This window comes from Poecile atricapillus, chromosome 4 (genome assembly GCF_030490865.1).
Source record: "Poecile atricapillus isolate bPoeAtr1 chromosome 4, bPoeAtr1.hap1, whole genome shotgun sequence".
Taxonomy (NCBI): Eukaryota; Metazoa; Chordata; class Aves; order Passeriformes; family Paridae; genus Poecile; species Poecile atricapillus.
Window position 1 is genome coordinate 26,244,468 of NC_081252.1, and position 18,531 is coordinate 26,262,998.

Consider the following 18,531-nt stretch of genomic DNA (forward strand, 5'->3'; position numbering starts at 1 on the left):
AGACCAAACATGGCTTGGTAAGGGCTATGTTGATCAGTGAGCCAGAAAGCTACAAAGGGCTAATGTCAGTTTTACCTGTGTTTCTTCATTTATCTCCAGCACCGTGAGCATCACACACTACATCAAGATAAAAGGTTGCTGGATGATGTCCTGTCATTCTTCCTATTGCTTCACTGAGGTATGCCCAAACATGTCAGGTATCATCAGAAAATGCCAACTGATCAGGCTTGGCCTTACCCAGCCCAAACGTGTTCACAGGACGAGCATTTCCTTGGGAAATGGGAAACAATTTTTCAAGTTCCCCTACCACTCAACAGACCATAAGCTTTCAAGGCCAGACTCCTGTGAAGGAAACAGGTCTCTCTTCTTGGGGATCTCCATCCTGTATAAAGTAGCTGTGATTTGTCTGCCTTGGTGAAAACTTTTGCTGATCCAAAACCCTGGCTGAACAACTTCTTTCAGTCACATTTGGGAGGCAGAGGGAGAAAAAGAAGATACTACTGTGACTATTTTGCTTTTATCTTGATATTGGAGGTGAGAGAGTATATAATAAAGTATAGGTGGGAAGGGAAAAGAGTTCTTTGGAAACAGTAGTTCCAGCACAAATTTCCCTTGGTTGTCTGGATGAATTAATGTATATACTTTCTGGTCAGATTAGAATTCTGTGGCTAACCTGTTGCTAACACTTTTATAACATTTGTGGAGATGCAACATCATTGAAAAGATGAGCAAAGGCATCCTACAGCTTTTACATCAACTCAACTTGATGGCCCCTCTCTGGGTGCAGCTGTAGCCTGGCACTGAGAGAGCAGCAAGAAAACTCTGTCCTTTCTTCTCTTCCCTCAATGTCAGGCTCTGCATTAGCTGACATGGGCAGAAGCCAGAGCCCCCAGCCTGAGCTCCCCTGAGACACTTGCACTTGCACCAGTCCCCAGGGCCAGAAGACAAATGAGTGCACCTCAGAAGGAACCTGACTGAGTAATAGCAGAGCCAGCTGGAAAGGTTAAAGGCCACCCACCATTTGCACTGCAGTAGGTCTCCTGTACAGCACAGCCACCAAAAAAAGCAAAACTTGTGACTTTTAGCCTATTATTTTGAGTTGCCACAATGTTTTAACTGAAGTAGAAAATGCAAAGTCAATTCAAAGTGTTGTGAACTGTTTGTCTGCACAGAAGACATCCGAACAACATGCTCTCCTCTCCTAAAGGGATACCCGAGCTAGCTCTCAGAGCTAGTTCAGCTACTGGGAGTAATAGAACCAGACTAGCGTGGCACTCTGCCCAGACTAATTTATCTGTCTTTCTGAAGGCAGGAAGTCTGACAGCTCTGCTTTATTCAGTGCCTTAGTTGTCACTAATGAGCGCTGTGTAACCAGAGCCTCTGAACAGCACAGTAATCAATTTAAAACAGCTCTTGCAAGAACTCCTTGAAGTTGAGTTCTCACCCCTGTTAATGATGCAAGATGAGAGTCCATCCATGTAGACTGGCTGTCTAGAGCAAGCTTGAGAGAAAACTACAGAAGCACAACACTTAGAAGCCAGGTAGAAGCCTTCTAAGAGGTAGAAGCCAGGTCTCTGTGGCTAGAAGCAGACACACCAGCTTCAGGTCTGAAACACCAGGGTTGGCCCATCTGTACACCTACTAAAAACCAAAGCTAAAACTTCAAGGACTTGAAAGAGTGCTCAACTCGTGCTTGAAAAATCCCACCCACTGTCTGTAATGACCCTGTTTCTGCTGTTACTGCATTTTAAATTCCTCAGTGTGCTGTTAGTCAAGCCATCAGTGAGAGGGCAGCAGAGATGTTAAACCTCACAGTCTGGCCCTGGCACTTTGCTTTGACATTTTTATCAGATTTTTACTTCTTTTGTCTGTTTAATCTATTTCATTTTCCAAAGACATCATCTGCCTTCCAAAGTTATTTTCTTTCCAGGTGTTATCTTTTTTTTTTTTTTTTTTTGAGGTGTTATTGACAAGTATGATGCAGGAAAACTTATATCTAATGCAATATTAAATCAGCTGCAGCTGAATCCCAGTTTCCTGATATAATCATATTGGAAGAAAGTATTGTGTTATACACATGAGACCCTAATGAAGTCAACACGGCTCCTCATGTGTAAAACCAGCAGAATTTGATCCACCGAGTTCACTGGATCTGGCAGCTCTCCGAATTTTCTGAGCTGAACTATTCTAGTTACAGACTTCACAGTTGCCAGTAGGAGCCAGTAACATTCAACATCAAAACTTCCCTGAGATAGTCCTCTCTAGAGGCAATTAAAATAACATAACCTCCAGATATTTAATATCAACAACTGTATTTACAGTCATTGCTTGAGGGGATATTAGTCTACTGTGCATTTTATATTGTAACATTCAAAATAATGTTTATCATAGCCTGAACCAATTTTTTGCTCAGAGCCATTTGTAAAAGTCAATGAAAGCATGAATTAATCTCCTAACTCTATTCTAATGGTTCAGAAACCACTATCTCCTTTCTTGAGTTCTTTCCTCTAAACTACCATTTTAGTTTGTGCTGCTCACCCCACTTTTTTTTACAGTTTTCATATAAAACTCAGAAAGAACAAATTGGATAATCTAATCTTCCTCTTCAAACTCTGCTATGCCCTTTCCAGAAGATGGTGACTCATAACATCCTCCTTCCCCTCATATTATTTTCCAATCTGGCATCTCCAGTCATGGCATCCAGGCTATGTCTGCTTCAGAGAAGGGTTTGAGATTTCTTTTGTCTTTAAATTATAAAAGCAACTCTAAGACAAGGGGTTTTTTGCTTCTCTAAATTCCTAATTAGCTCATCTACTCTGATCACTTCACATCTCAAGTGCTAAAACATCCTTTTCAGTCCTCTTGAAAACATATATCTTAAATAAGCAGCATCTTCCTGAAAATGACATTTACCTTACCAATGGCTACTTCATTAATTTCTTTCACATCTATTATAAGATGTGAAAATATACACTTAATTTCTGTGATGCCACAAAACTGTTTAGTCTGTCCAAGTGATATGATTTTCATAATAATTTTGGCTATGCATTCTTTGCAGGTTCCTACCTGTTCATATTTATTTGTACATTGTATCTTGAAATTTATTTTGACTCAGTTCAATAGGATAGAGTGATAGATCCATGCAGTCCCTAGCCTGAAGCTTTTCTAATAACAAGGATTTACAAGCACTGCACAAGTATAAATTACAATGTCAACAGTATCTTTAATTTATATAAGGAATAGAAAGTATCATTTCAGTGGCTTTTTGACTGCATACATATTCTCTCATGCTTACCTGTGCTAAAATAAGTATCGAGAACACGGAGCTTCTGAATAATGTGAGATATTGGAAAAGCAGAATATTATTTTAAAACAAACAAGCAAACAAAACCAAAGCACAGAATAATCAATATACTTGGACATAAGCAAAAGTATTGAGAAATAAATTGATAGTGATGTTAAATCTTCCACTATTTTCTTTCACATTTGCATACTACTTGAATGGATGAAACTGAAGAAAAATCCACTAAAGTTAGATATTTTGCCCTGTAACATACCAGGGAATGTGGGAAAGTACTTTTGTCCAAGGTATGTATTGAGTCTTGATTATTCAGTAAATCCTACACTAGTATAAGATGGGAAAGTGCATCAGCATTACTCCTGCTTGCTAAAACTCAGGTGGGCTCAGTACTTCAAAATGTATTATCCACTAGCTCTGAAGGACATACCACCAGAGAGCTGCTTTTGCAACTAATACCCTGGCCTTAGAGAAGAATGTACTAACACATATCCTATTTTGTAGGTCTTCCTCAGTATCCCTTTCCTGCCAATATGTAAATAAGATGCTAATCAAGAGGTGTGCAGGGAAAACACATTCTGACACGTTGGCGCATGGCATTTTCAAGCAATACACAGCACATTTATCATTATGTTAATGTGAGATCCCAGAGGCAGCACTGCTTTTAAGGCATACTTGAGCATGCCAAAGTCTTTCCTTTCATAGGAGGCAAAACAGAAGATAGATTGTTCATTCATGAGAATGTGAAGATTCCCTGAGTTATGCACAGCAGTCAGAAACTCTAAAATAAAATAGTATTTTGCATTTGCACAGAGATTATTTTTTCCTTTTGTAAACATGAGCAGTTTACTATCCATGTTACTTTTCCCCCTTTTAGAGATGGCATAACTGAGGCAGAGTTTAATGCACCATTTTTTCAATAATGCTGGCCAGCATTTTGGCTGCTAGTGGTGCTAAAAACCAATAGTTTCCTTGTCCTTACACCTGAAAAGAAGATTATCTAGATAAAGCAAAGAACACAAAACCAGAGAGAACTCCTAAAGCGCTTGCCCAAGCCACCTGCTCAAGGTCACACAGCAAGTCAGTGCAAGGACTGGGAAAATATTTATGACTCCTATTTCTCAGCTCATTCCAACCCTCAGGTCAGAAAATACTCCAAAAGCTTAAAAGATATTCCAAATGTCATATGAATTTTCTTCGAGAAGGAATGCAAATCTGAAGGATGGGCTTTATGGTAAGGAACAGCTTTTTCCTGTGAGCTTTAGGTGGCGAGGTTTAGCTATACTTCTGTATCAGTAAATGTCCTCAAACTTTCAGGTGTCCCAAGTATAATTTGAAAATACAATTGATAACAAGTTAGCCTGTATCTCCTTATACTTCTACTTCACAAAAAGTAAGACAATGAAATAACATAGAAAATATACAATTTATGGTAAAGGAAACCATTTCAACATAGAAACTCAATGATTTGGTGATTGAACTCATGTCCCTCCTGCCAAAATTAAATATACATAACATACATAAATGCACCAAGAATCATGTTAATGCCAGTTAGATGTCTTAGCTTTCTTCTCTCTTTACTAGAAGCCTATCCAGAGAAGAGTGTCTGTCATGAAACCTAGATGTCATATATCTGCAAATTATTAGCTATCATTGAACCACTCAGCAAAAGGCAAATAAATCCCATCCAACAAAGAACAAGCACTTTGTTCCTTCACCTCCAGCGAGAAATTGCACATGACAGGTTCAGATGACATAATGGAGAAAAGTGTGTGTTCTGTTTCTAACCAAAGACCCTGAACCACTTCAAGATGCAGTTTGTTACTGTCATGAGTTATTGTTCTTCCTTCTCTCATGTTGTTTAGTGATAGTGGGCTCAAGCATCAGAAATATGTTCTGGATTGTCAGGGATGGTTATATATTCATCTGGATCTATATAATTTTGCTGAGACTATAAATAGTGGCAAAGACATGCTCATTAAGGCTTCCAGATGTCCTAAAGGACAATTAAATTCAAAGTCATTAAAAACATAAAAACTATAAGCGAAGCTACATCTTTTTGGTTCTTGAGTCCTTTAACACCTTAACCTCCATGTGATGTTTTAGGTAGGCTTAATCCTGGATCATTTATACATACATGGTTCAGTTAGGCAATTTTCCCCACAATACAATAAAACTGCACAAAACCAAAGTGTTTCTGGTCAGCAGTGCTAAAATTTTTAAATGTTGTTTGTTTTTATATGATCATGAAAACTTTTTGCTTCATCCTATATTACTTTATTTTAATCTTACCTATGTGCACTGAGGTACACAGCAATGGCTTAGAATGGCAAATTTGACACAGATAACCAAACAAGAAAAATCTGCATCTGAGGAATGCAACACTCACCAATGACTTTGGCTTTCTCTTAGTTGCCAGGAGCCTTCAATAAAATGGGAAGCATTTATGAAACTAAGGAAAAGCTAAATTGACATTCAACAGAAAATGGCACTAATTTTTAAGAGCATTATGAGAAATAATGCAAGCTTTTGAGCAGGAAAAAAAAAGGAAAAGGGAAGGACAAGTTAACAAAGTAATTGAAAGCAGAAAATAAATGGAGAATTGTTAGTTGGATAGAAACTTAACAAAACACAGCAACTGTGACTCACTTTCCTTAGTTGTGTTCTTTACTGAAATAAGGTAATTTGTATCCAAACTGCTGCCCCAGAGCAAGTTTTGATCCTTCACATGGTCTTGGCATTAATGGGCTCAGGCTGAAAACCTTGAGTCTGTATTCCAGGTGCTTCATAGTATGCCTTCAGTTTATTTACCTTCATGGCAATCAGGTGAAACAAGCAATTATTTTTCTATTTTCCATAATCCTCTTATTTGCCAGCCCTTGAGCCAGTAGATTTTTATAAAATTAATTTAAAACAATATGAAATCTAACTATCATTTGATAAAGCACAGTAAGGTTCTCAGGAAGGCAAAACACTCGTTCTAGAGAGTACTTTCTTTGGAAGCCCTGCAGCAGGCATTTTACTGGACTGAATGAGACTGTGCCACGCACATCAGTAAACAGAGAAGGCTGAACATCTGCTGCTGGCTCTGACAGTGCTCACGTTGCTGTTGTGACAACAGAGAAACCTTGCCTCATCGTCCCTAGACCTTGCTACAGTGCTCAAACTGTACTTGAGTAGAGTTTTGAATGCATGTCGTCCTTCACAAATATTTAGCTGAAGTTCCTTTAAATGCTTGCTTCCCAAGTTGTATCACTAAATAGCAGATGCTTTTCCTGAATTAACAAACATCAAGCCTCACCCTAGCTACCCATACAGGTAAGTGCCCAGCTTCATGAGCACCAGCTGGAAGGTATCACCTGCACAGCCCAAAGGAGTAAAGAACAAGGGAGCTTCAGACATCAGTGGGAAATTCACACTTCTTTCTTCTTCGTTGTATGGAATTGTAGATTTCACCCTATTTACAAATGCATAACTTAATCTAAATAACTCAGAAAATGAAAGCCGAGTTCAGAAAAAGGTGTCATGTGTTCTCTCTTCATGTTGCATTACCAGCTGCAGACCCTGACAAGGGAGGAGGAGGGTGAGGTAGGACAGCACAGAGAGCACAGTCGCTGACACAGCAACATGAGCATGCCCATGAGCAAATCACTGCCTAAATGGGCAAGGTAGGCATGGGGAGAAAGGGGAGGCTAGCACAGGGAGCAGAGCTGAAGGTTAACAACAGAGCCAGGATCCCACTGCCACCATGCTCAGACTGGGGCACACCACTGCCAAAGTCCTTGGCACAAGCAGCTTTAGGGCTGGCAGTGGTGTCTCTGTCACCCACTGTGATGCTTTGTCTCAGGGCATGGGGGTTAATTGCTGGGAATGTCAAATTAGAAGGGTTAATGATGAGCTGAAAGAAATTTCAGTATTGCTACTGAACCCTCTGATTACTTGGGTAACACTGTGGGAGTTAAAAACTCTAATGCTATCATCATTTTCTTCCAGGCAGTTAATTCTTTTATATATATTTACATATTTTTCTGTATAAATACATGCTCACAGACGCATTTTCTCATTCCAACAATGCTGGGACGTAAAATAAGAAGCCTAGCACTTTTTGTCAGTGCTAACCTGCTAAGATGCCACATCAGCAGCACTAGGAGAAATGAAGATCTCCCTGAATGTGTTTTACCTCTTTGTTATGGCTACCTTATTATTCAATCTCCCATCCTATTATCCAAAATTTATATACACTTATAACATGGTTGATACTTCTAGGTCATGTGTGTCTAGAAGTTTTCTGAATTTTCAGCACTTTTAACGATTATTTTGTGACACGTTCTTATAAATAATAATTTTTGTTCTTACTGCAGCTCCAGTGCTTCCTCTTCATCTGTAACTCTTATTTGAGTGCTAGTGAGATAACTTGGTGTATCAACTATTCCTAAAGACATTTTTATGCAAGTACTGATTCACTCTTCTAACATCATTGCTTTAAACATAGCTAAAGAAAAAACATTTTTCAAGGAAACTTCTAGAACTGTGAATAGTACCACAAAGGTGTCTTTCTGTGTCCACCACAAATAGCCAAGTGTAGATACCCATAAACTAAGTCAAAATCCATGTGATTTTCTCTCATAATAAATACCATTAATTGTTTTCTATAGTGCAAAAATCCCCTTCTGCTTTAGCTATTCTACTGATATTAGAAAACGGTATTTTTTTTTTTAATTTTAACATTACTGCATCTCTCAGATTTAACTTACTGCTATGTAATTGCCCAACATTTAAAAATAGAATGGCATTCAATCCTAGAACATATCACAGAGGAGTCTTAGCCAGCGGGAGATATCTATTTAATCACTACTTTGCATTGTTACAGTGATGGCAGGAGACCTATAGAAAGAATTGCTTTGAAAATTAAACCATGGAGGATGTTAGGACTGCCAAAGAATGGATTTCTAAACAAAAAAATAAAATTCTGACACAAACAAATCTGTTCTGTTTCTTTGTGATGATAACAGTTTCCCATAATCATGCAAATGACATTTAGGTTATTTCATTAAAATCAGGATACCCTGATCATGGACACTCAGAAATTTTCTAGATCCTTAAGACATATGTTCAACTTACCTGCAGTATTCCAGGAATGCAATTTAGTGTTGTGATGCCCTGAACACACCCTGTGCTCACAGTCACCATCCACCTCACATGGTCACTAATGTGGCATTCCTAGCTCAGCAGCAGTTCTAAATGCATGGCCAGAGAGCTGGGTAAAAATGCAGGTTAAAAACACCTGTCTTTTAGAACAGAATTAATATGATTCATTAGCCTGCAGTGGCTACCCTCTGTCTTAAGTAATACACATTCCTAAAGCTGCTTAGACTCTGAAAAAGCTGCAAACAATGTACTTGCTGCCAGACTTTATTTTTCAGTGAATTCTACAAAGATTTTGTATCTGAAAGACCTCAGGTCCTTAGATAGAGCAAAGACTTTTACTTCTGTGTTATAACCATATTAGGATTATTGGCATCTTTATCAGAGAAAGAGACCTTCTGAAAGCCTAAGCTTGTAAGGATTTACCAGGAATGCTTTGTATTTTCTCAAAGGGCCAGCAGAGCGCACAGGGTAAAGCTTATTTTCCTGGAAAAAGCAGGAAATACCTTCTTGCTTTGCACTCCATGCCAGTTTTGTTGGTTTTCTCTCACTTAAAGTAGCATTAATTATGTCACTATAAAGCCACCAAGAAGTGTATTTATCATTTACACTGTTTATTAGCAGATGAGTATTTTCCCTGGGTGAACCTATGTGTGGCTGTATTACTCCAAAACTCCATGGTCTAGGATCAGGTAGAGCAGGCAGCACAGCTGTCGACACAAACCAGCATCCCTCAGTGCTTGCACACTACCAGTACCAGAATTGTTTTTTCCCAATTACAAAATTTAAGGTCCATGATCGATGATGTGATGGGGCATTTACTTAGAAAAGGACTACATCAATGCTTACAAACTCATTAACCACCAGGGATTTGTACTTTTGTCTACACAATGGATATCCTTGCACAGCACAGGGAAGGAAAGCCATGCTAAAACAAAGAGCCATGATGAGACTGCCCCACTGCAGTAAGTACTGTATGCTGGTTAAAGTCGACTAGTGAGTTAATTCGTAATATAAATTAACTATTATTAATAATCCTGGAATCATTAAGGTTGGAAAAGACTTCCAAGAACATCAAGTCCAATCTTCTATTGAACACCACCATGTTAACTAGGCCATGGCACTTAGCGCCACATCCAGCTTTTTCTTGAACAGTTCCAGGGATCATGACTCCATTACTTTCCTGAGCAGCCTGTTCCAATGCTGATAACCCTTTCAGTGAATAAATTAATTCTTCCTGATACCCAACCTTAACCTCCCCTGGCAAAGGCAGCTTGAGGCAACATCCTTTCATTCTGTCACTATTTGCCTGGGAGAAGAGATTGACTCACAGCTTACTAAAACACCCCTTCAGGAAGTTTGCAGGAATAAGGACCTCAGGCTAAACATCCCCAACTCCCTCCGCCCTTCCTCATAGGAGTTCCCTCTAGAGCTTTCTCCAGCTCCATTGCCTTCTCTGTACTTGCTCCAGCACCTCAATGTCCTTCTTGTAGTGAGAGACCCAGAACTGGACACAGCACTTGAAATGCAGCTTCATAAGTGTGGGTACAGGGATTAGAGACAACCCCTGTCCTGCTCCTGCTGGCCACACCATTGCTGATCCAGGCCAGGATGTCCTTGGCTTTCTTGGCCCCCTGGGCACTGCTGGCTCATGTTCAGCTGCTGTCACCAGCACCCCAGGTCCCTTCCCACTGGGCAGCTTCCCAGCCACTCTGTCCCCTGCCTGTGGCACTGCCTGGGGTTGCTGTGACCCAAGGGCAGGACTCAGCACTTGGCCTCGTTCAACCTCATTCCATTGTCTCAGCCCATTGACCCAGCCTGTCCAAATCCCCTGCAGAGACTTCCTGCCCTCCAGCAGATCAACACTGCCACCCAGCTTGGTGTCACCTGTGGATTTACTGAGGCTGCACTTGATCAAAAAAGATATCAAGCAGGACTGGGCCCAGCTGAGCCTTGGGGAACCTTACTACATGCCACCCAGTGGATGTAGTGCTATTCACCACCAGTAATAAAATCAATGGTATCTCTGCATGACATTACATTACATTGTCTAGCCAACAATGCACAACATCCCTCTAACTGTACCTCCCAACCTGCCTAAAGATGGAGGTCTGGTCCTGTTCTAGCATTTAATTGTCTTCTAAATTTATGCTTTTATTTTTCACATTTAAAAGCTATGTTTTTTGATTTCATCCTAGAGCTGGTATTACATTTCTTTCACACACACCCACGCACCTACCCCATCTTCTTAACCTAAGAGAAAACTTTGTAAATAAAAAGGTACTGTGGTTTATAGTTAATGATCTTTTGCTCTGACAGCATTATTTGAACACAAGTTTTGTTACTTTAGCTGTAATTCCACTGGTAAATTAGAGGACTTGCCCTTCTTTTAATTAAGCATTCACCTACTCCTTTGCAGTGGCTGAAAACCCTTTGTTGAAACAATTTCTGCGTGAGAAATGCTTCTGAGCTAAAATCATTTTCCTAAATATATAACACTTTTTTTTTTTTACAGCATTGTTTTATGGCCAAAAAAAAAAAAAAAAAAGTATTTTCAACCCTTCCAGACATTCATTTGTTCAGCTCCTTTGGAGTATGGATTTTAAACAATTAGGAGTAGTGCTCCATTATGTAAATTTTAAGGATAGAGTGGAGGAAAAAGGTTTACTAGAAATTTTAGCACTGTCAGTAAATGGACTGTGGCTGTAACACATAATTTCAGATGTTCCTGCCTTCATGAGAAAATAATAAATCCATGCGCTCCCTTTGTTTTTACAAAATGTAATTTATGGATGTCTTAGAGTTGAAAAAGTACCCAATGATGCACAGATTTAATTCCTTTCTACTTGTATTCAGGAGAGTTTTCTGTTATATGTGCTGCTTCTTAGAAATTTCCTGTAGCATATCCATGCATTCAAGTCACCAAAGGCTTGGATCTTCGTTTTGCTCTAAAATCCCCATTGTACACCATGACTTTTAAGCCTTTGAGGCTGTGCCTGCAAAACAGCTGGGCAGTCTTAAGGAGGCTTAGATTTATTTCTGGACTATATGACCCACTGGACTTGGAAATGACAAATGCTGAGCACAGGCAGTCCTGTGGAGCATTCTTCTGGCACTTACTCTGAAGCTCCACACTGCAGGCTTTCTCTTATCTCCCACCCAATGGCCAGTAAGGTACTTGAGAAAGGGAACTTTTGGCATTGAAAAGAACATGGAAAGATCATTTTATCTCCTCTGACACCTTCTGAAAAAAAAGGATAAGTCTTAAATTTGACACAAAGACAAATCCTTAGCCTTCTTGATGCTGTCAGTGACTGGAGAGGCAAGGAAAAAGCTCTTATTGATTCCAGAAGGTTAAACCCAAAGGGACTGTGAAAATGTGGGTTTCCACACAGCTTTAAGAAAAACTGTTAGCACTTCAGAGATGCCAAAATGTTGGTTTGAAGTTGTAAGCTGTGTCTAATGACTTCAGAAACATTGCTGTGGAAATTTGCAGCTGCAGAAGTTAACATGTATGATCTAGATGCACACAGGAAAGTATTTTCTGTGTTTATGAAGTGCACCCTATCCTATTCATAAGACTCCCTTATTTTTTTAGTTGGTTAGATACAAGAGATAAAAATAAAAAAAGGCCTCTTACAAAAACCTGGACAGCATCCATGTGGAAATAAAGTAGTTTGCTACTCAAAGTTCATGCACACAACTATCTAGCAGTGTCTGGAAAAGCTACATTATAAGTACTGCATGCTTCTGAAGTTCTTTTCAGTTTGTTCTTTCCAATGTGTTTTCCAAGAGCACATGTAAAAAATGTTCATGTCTGATACTGGAAGTGATCCCTATCAGTTCTACTTCATAAAATTCCTAGAGCTTTCATTTTCATCCACCTTCACATTTTTCACAACCAGTGGTATTGATATGCCATATAACAACCTCTCTCCAGGACAACTGCCGCAAATAAGTATTACTAAAAATATCACAAAGATTGATCCTTTTTCTCCTGCCCAGTTATTGATGTTCAAATGATTAGATAGCCCCTGGGCATAAACATGAATAACAAAAAGAGGTCTCTGAGAAGCAGCATAGAACACTCTGAACAGGCACCAAATTTTGCAGAGTTGGACAAACCTTAACCAAAATTTCTATGTATTAAATCACTCTTTCTTATGTGAAAAGAGTGCAAGATCTTAACATCTATGGTTCTCTAGTCTACCCAGGGTTTTCCCTGGCCAGTTTGTGTTGAAATTGGCTTATTGCTATGTGACCAAACAAGAGGTAGATTCTGACACAGACTCCTATGAATGTGTTTGCTTCAAGGCTACACAGTTTCATTACGCTTTAGATGAGCTGGTCTAATCTGTAATAACAGATCAATGGCTCTATGTGCATTAGCCTTGACGTGGCAGCTGATGTGATCTGGTGTACCTGCACACATTGAGTGGTCTGATCCATGTATCTCTGACACGCTCTTCTCACTGCACATGCAAGCAAATAATTCCAAGAAGCATCCAGAATTTTTTTAATTGTGGTTTACAAGCCTCCAGTGCCCAGAAAGCTAGGAATACCCTCTGCAGCAATACTGTTGCAGCATGCAACAGCACGGCCTAGAGAGCAAGCTGCGCTTTCGGAGCCTGGAGCACACTGCTAAAAAAAGGCTGACAGCTTGATGAAGGGATGGGTTCTTGTTCCGGTATCCAAAGACTATTTATTCAGGAACAGGAACAGGGGTCCAGGGACAGGAATAGCTTCAAATGGGTGCAGTGACAGGAACAGAGAACTGGGTTGAGAGTGCAGGGTTAAATATGAGAGAGAAGAGGCAGATCTGAGGGTCAAGGGCCAGTCGGGATAGGGTAAAGTGGTGCAGGGGAGTGGCTAGGAATCAGGAGAACTAATAGGATGACAGGGGAAGAGCACCGCAGCAAAATAGGGTCAATGGGGATTGAGGGAAGGAAGAACATTCTGGAAAGGGTACATAATTGGTAAACGGGGGCAGAACTGGGGTGACATAACTTACAAACCAATGAGGGAACAGACATAACAAGACATTAATATATAACTGCAAAGGCCAATGGGAGGGAGGGCTTTTCTTACTCTGTTGTAGAGGTGTGTCTCTTCCCATTTGCCTCTGTGCCTCCAGGGTTGGAGGTATGACCACCTTGGTGGCAGGCCCCTGCACCTCCACACTATACCATTGCTCCTGTTGAGTATAGTCTGCTGTGTGGGAAAAAAAAGGAACATTCAGTCTTGGTGTACAGATTACAAGTGACTGCATGAACATGTGACAGCACTTACCAGACGTGCATGTTTACATTGTCATAGAATCACAGAGTGGTGTGGATTGGAGTGGAATGAAAATGCCATCTAGTTCCAGTTCCCTGCTGCCATGGGCAGAGACACCACCCAGTGGCCCAGGCTCCTCAGGGTGTCATCCAATCAGCCCTTGAACACTTCCAGAGTTGGAGTATCTAAAACTTTTCTGGGCGATGTTTTCCAGAATCTCATCTCCCGCACATTAAGGAATTTCTTCCTTATATCCAATCTAAACCTGACCTCTTTTTATTTAAAACCATTCCCTGTTGTTCTATCACTGCACACTTTTTTAAGAAGTCCCTCTCCAGCATTTTTGTAGGCCCCCTTTAGGTACTGAAAATCTATGATAAAGCCATCCCAGATTTCTCCAGTCTGAACGACCTCAGCTCTCTCAGGCTTTCCTCATAGGAAAGGTGTTTCATCCCTATAATCATCTTCTTCTACACATATGTTTATAAACGACACCAGGAATAGCAAAAAGTAGAATACATGCAGCCATGCTTCCTGGTGTGATGCCTTTTATAAGCTTGGGACTGAACTAAGATGATTATGAGCAATTCTACTTCATCCCCTTGGCTGGGCTTTTCAGATGTGCAGAGAAGTCAACTGAACTACCCACTGTCTAAAAAATGGCAGAGGAGAAGAGAAATACTCTGGACAGCATGTCAGAGGTGAGTTACTTCCAGCAATCCTTTGGTAATGTTGACCACCCATTTGTTTCTGACAGCAGCTTTACTCTACCACATGCACCAACAACAGATTCCACCTCCTCAAAGCTCCACAGTGGGTAACTGACTTCTACCCTCCAAACAAAAGACTTGCTCTTTCCATTCAACCAAATGCCCCAAGTTGAAGGCAACCTAAGGTCTCTTTTCCTTTTTCTATTGCAGAAGGAACAGACATCTTGCCATGCCCATCTACAAGAAAGGAAGGAATTTCCTCAAGAATCTTGAGCTGGAGGTGCACTGGGTCTGGAGGCTCTTTGGGTCTAGAGGATCAGGGTGCAGAGGCTGGAGGAACAGAGTGGGGAGAAACTTCCTAGGGAGAAATATGGAGATTCTGGATTTTTCCTTTGAAGATGGGAAGTACAGCAGCAATGCTTTGAGGAGAGCAGAGTATAAGGATTAGTGGATTTAGGGTAAAACAACAGAAGCAAAAATGGTGGAGATGCATCTTTGCTTAAAATATTAGCAGGACCTTGTTTGGGCTTACACTTCTTCTATTAAGTATTGTCTTTCAGAAAGGAGATGCAGCAGCTTGATAACTTTGATTTAGTAATAGATCATATAGCACCAATAAAAAGGTAGTGGTGGGGGAAGCCCATTCCTTCGAAATTCCTAATAGCTAATGAAAACTGTGACAGAGTCATTACTAGCATAGGGGTTCTGATTACATGTGTTGATACAAGATTTTTCTTGGCCCACAGTCAAATGCCATCTCTGCAAACAGCTCACAGCAATACTGCCCCTGGGGGGTTATTTTAGAGCTGCTGACTTAGGTGGCACTCTTTGGTTTACTGTTTTCTCATGAATGTTCCCAGACATTTTGGTGCCTGCCTAAGTACAGGACTCGCCAAGACCAGCCAATACAGGTCATAAAACACTGTAAATAGAGAATTTCCATTTCAGCTGTGCCTCTGTCCTGAATTCAGGATGGCTTCCTCTGGCTCACTCCACTTAAGGATGCTTACGATTCACAGGTTTCCAGCCCATACAGTAGCTGCAGCTTTTATCTCTTTGGCTTTGATCTCCTCTGTATTCTCATAAATATAATTAAACCTGTCACACTTTTTCCCATCTTCCAGCTTTCTCTCTGAAACAAAACATTTATGCAGAAATTAGGAATTTTAAACAAAGACAGTTCCAAAGAGTAATAAAATATATTTGGAACATTTCAGCTCCACCTCATATATCATTTACTGACAAATGTGGTGCATTCCATTCTAACTCCTGAACCAGAACATTTTATTTCATTTTTTTTTTTTTCTAACACAGTGTGTTTTACTGCAATTTTTATTAATGTCTGCCATTGCCAACTTAGAATCTTGTTGTGACATGAATTTGACAACACTGGCATAAAACAAAGCACAGGTCTCACCGACAAACTGCATAAACTTCATCTTGCGGTCTGACACATTGATTTAACTAACGCAAAAGATTTTTAAGGACACAAATTCTTTGAAACTTTCAACAAACCTGTGCATTGTTCTGAGTTTTGCCACAGGCCAAAGCTGTGTTTGTCCCCTTAAACAACTGCACAAAAGCTCAGTGTCCAAAGAGATATGAAGTGTACATTATTACTATGAACCATTCATTTTATTCCTTACTGTGTATGCAGTTTTGCACAGCAGGAAGAACCAAAAACCAAACCATTTTTCAAAGCTGTTTTGCATTGTCCTGTTAAAATCTGAACTCAGTACTCCAAACTGTATCTTCAGGAAGAATTCTCTACTTTTTATCAGTAAGATCTTCCCTAACATCTGTAATTGCAATATCCCTTTACATCCTAAGTAGTTACAGGTTTATCTTCACAATGCTCCCTCCCATCCCACAGTAGCAAAATTATTACTGTCTTACAGATAAAGACCTGAGGCACAAAGTGATTACATGATTACCCATTGTAGCAACAGAATTTTGAAGCATAACAAATTGTTATCCCATGTTGAAGGAATGCTTTAACACTGACACTAGAATCCTGTGCAATAGGAAGAAAAAATAAAAATAGCATGTTAAAAGGGACACCTGGTATGATTATTTCAACTGAACATAATGGATTACATGAAAGACTGATGAATTACATGAAAAACTACAGAAACTATGAAATGCACTGTGCTGAATTTCATTAAAATTGTATTTGAGTTACAGGACATGATGGCTCCCTCAGAAGGGCAAGAATTTGTGGTTAGCGCCCATAACAGATGAATCACAAAACAGGCTGTACTTTATCTTGCTCGTTCACGTGAAGAGTTTCTCTAAACTCCCTCTAGACAGGGTGCTGCCAAGTCAGAAGTCCTGTCCTGTCCAAGTGACCTGAGCCAGGTGAGGACAGCCAGAATGAGGTAGAGTTGCTGTGCCCATGCACTTTGGGTGTGATTCCATCAGTTCTTGTGTTTCCCAGGACCACTGGGGCAAATGCACACATGCAAGAGCTTTCAATGATTCTGAATGCAGCTATTGCTTAATACCAGCCAAGTGACAAGTCTAAAACCAGAGATCCTAGATTTAGCTAGTTTATCCATAAGAAGATTAAAAAAGGATCCATTTGGTTTTAAGATTACTTAGAGAGGAAAAAAAATGAACACCAGGTATTTGCTCAAGCTAAAAAAAGAAGACACTGCAAGGTGTTGTCAGTGCATGGGAATAGAAGCTATATAAATTTCAGTGACTTTAATTGATGTGATTTTTTTTCACCTTTAATGCAAGTCTCATAATATCAGGATTTATCATAAAGCCTCCAACTGCTGTAATTATTTCATTCCTAGCATCAGTGTTTCCACTAGAAAAAAATAAAATTGATTTCTATCCCTCAGAGGCTTCAGACAAAATACGTTTCCACTATGAACACTGAAGTCTAAAGTACAGAACAAGAATGAAAAGAAATCCACACCTTCTTTCATGTATGATGTTGGCAGTGGGGATATCAAGCTGGGAATTAAATGCACAACAGTTTTAAGTGGATATAAGAAGTACTTAGCAACAGATTGTACAGATGTGTTGCCCCATTACATGGAGTCTTTAATTTGCATGAATATCTGCAATGAAACAAAAAGTTTATTCGGTCTCTTCAATATGAAAATATTCAAGGTTCTGTTGGTTAAAGTCTTGTGTTGTACAAAAAATTGAATTAGATGCCTGTTATGGTTCTTCCCCAACTTAAAAAAAAGCCCACAGAATATGATTCCCAGCCCTGTGTCCCATTTGCAATGCATCCTGGAGAGATGCTCTGTCAGCCTCACACTGCAAATATCCTGCTAGAGCTGTCTCGTACATTCTCAGAGGATTTGTTATCTTTTGGTCACATATCTTTGATACTGCTACTTAATAAAAGCTTCAAAGAAAAAAAAAGGAAACCACGAGTAGATGCTCAGAATGAAAGGATGAATAAACAAAACAGAAGCCCATCACCTCAAGAATGTGTGACAACTCTGTATTTTACAGGTAAATGAAGGCTAGACAATTGAGCACACAGCAGTCTTGAAGACAGCACATTCTCTTTTGGGAGAAAAAAAAAAGAAAAAAAAAGACACATAATCCTGTTCTGTTACCATATGTTGTATAAGGGTTTTTTTAGTCATATCAGAAGCTATCTGATGTAACAGGTTTTGTCAGCAGCTCGATGTGCCAGCCCAACATGACTCAAGAGAACCTCAAAGGGAAATGATTGTTTCAGGTGTATTTTGTTTAGAAACACAATCTTTTCCCAGGTTCCAGTCCTTGAAATTGTGCCAGGCTGGAGGAGACTCATATTGCTGGAAGACACAGATACTTTTGCTGAGCTGACAAGAGGATATCCTTTCTAGACATGCTCTGTAAAGCATGCAGGGATGTCACATGTGTCTCATTAAATGAACTGAAATGCTGAGCTAGCAGCATAGGTTATTATTTATAGAGCCGTACTCTTTCAGATATGTACAGAATATAGTGCCAGATATGTAGGACTACCCTTACTTCTCAGTTTGAGCACTGAACCTGTTCATTTTGGAGAGAGAATGGAAAAGGTGAAGTATAATGAATGGAGGAACAAAAAATGAGCCAGTTGTGAACACCACCTTAAGCCTCCTC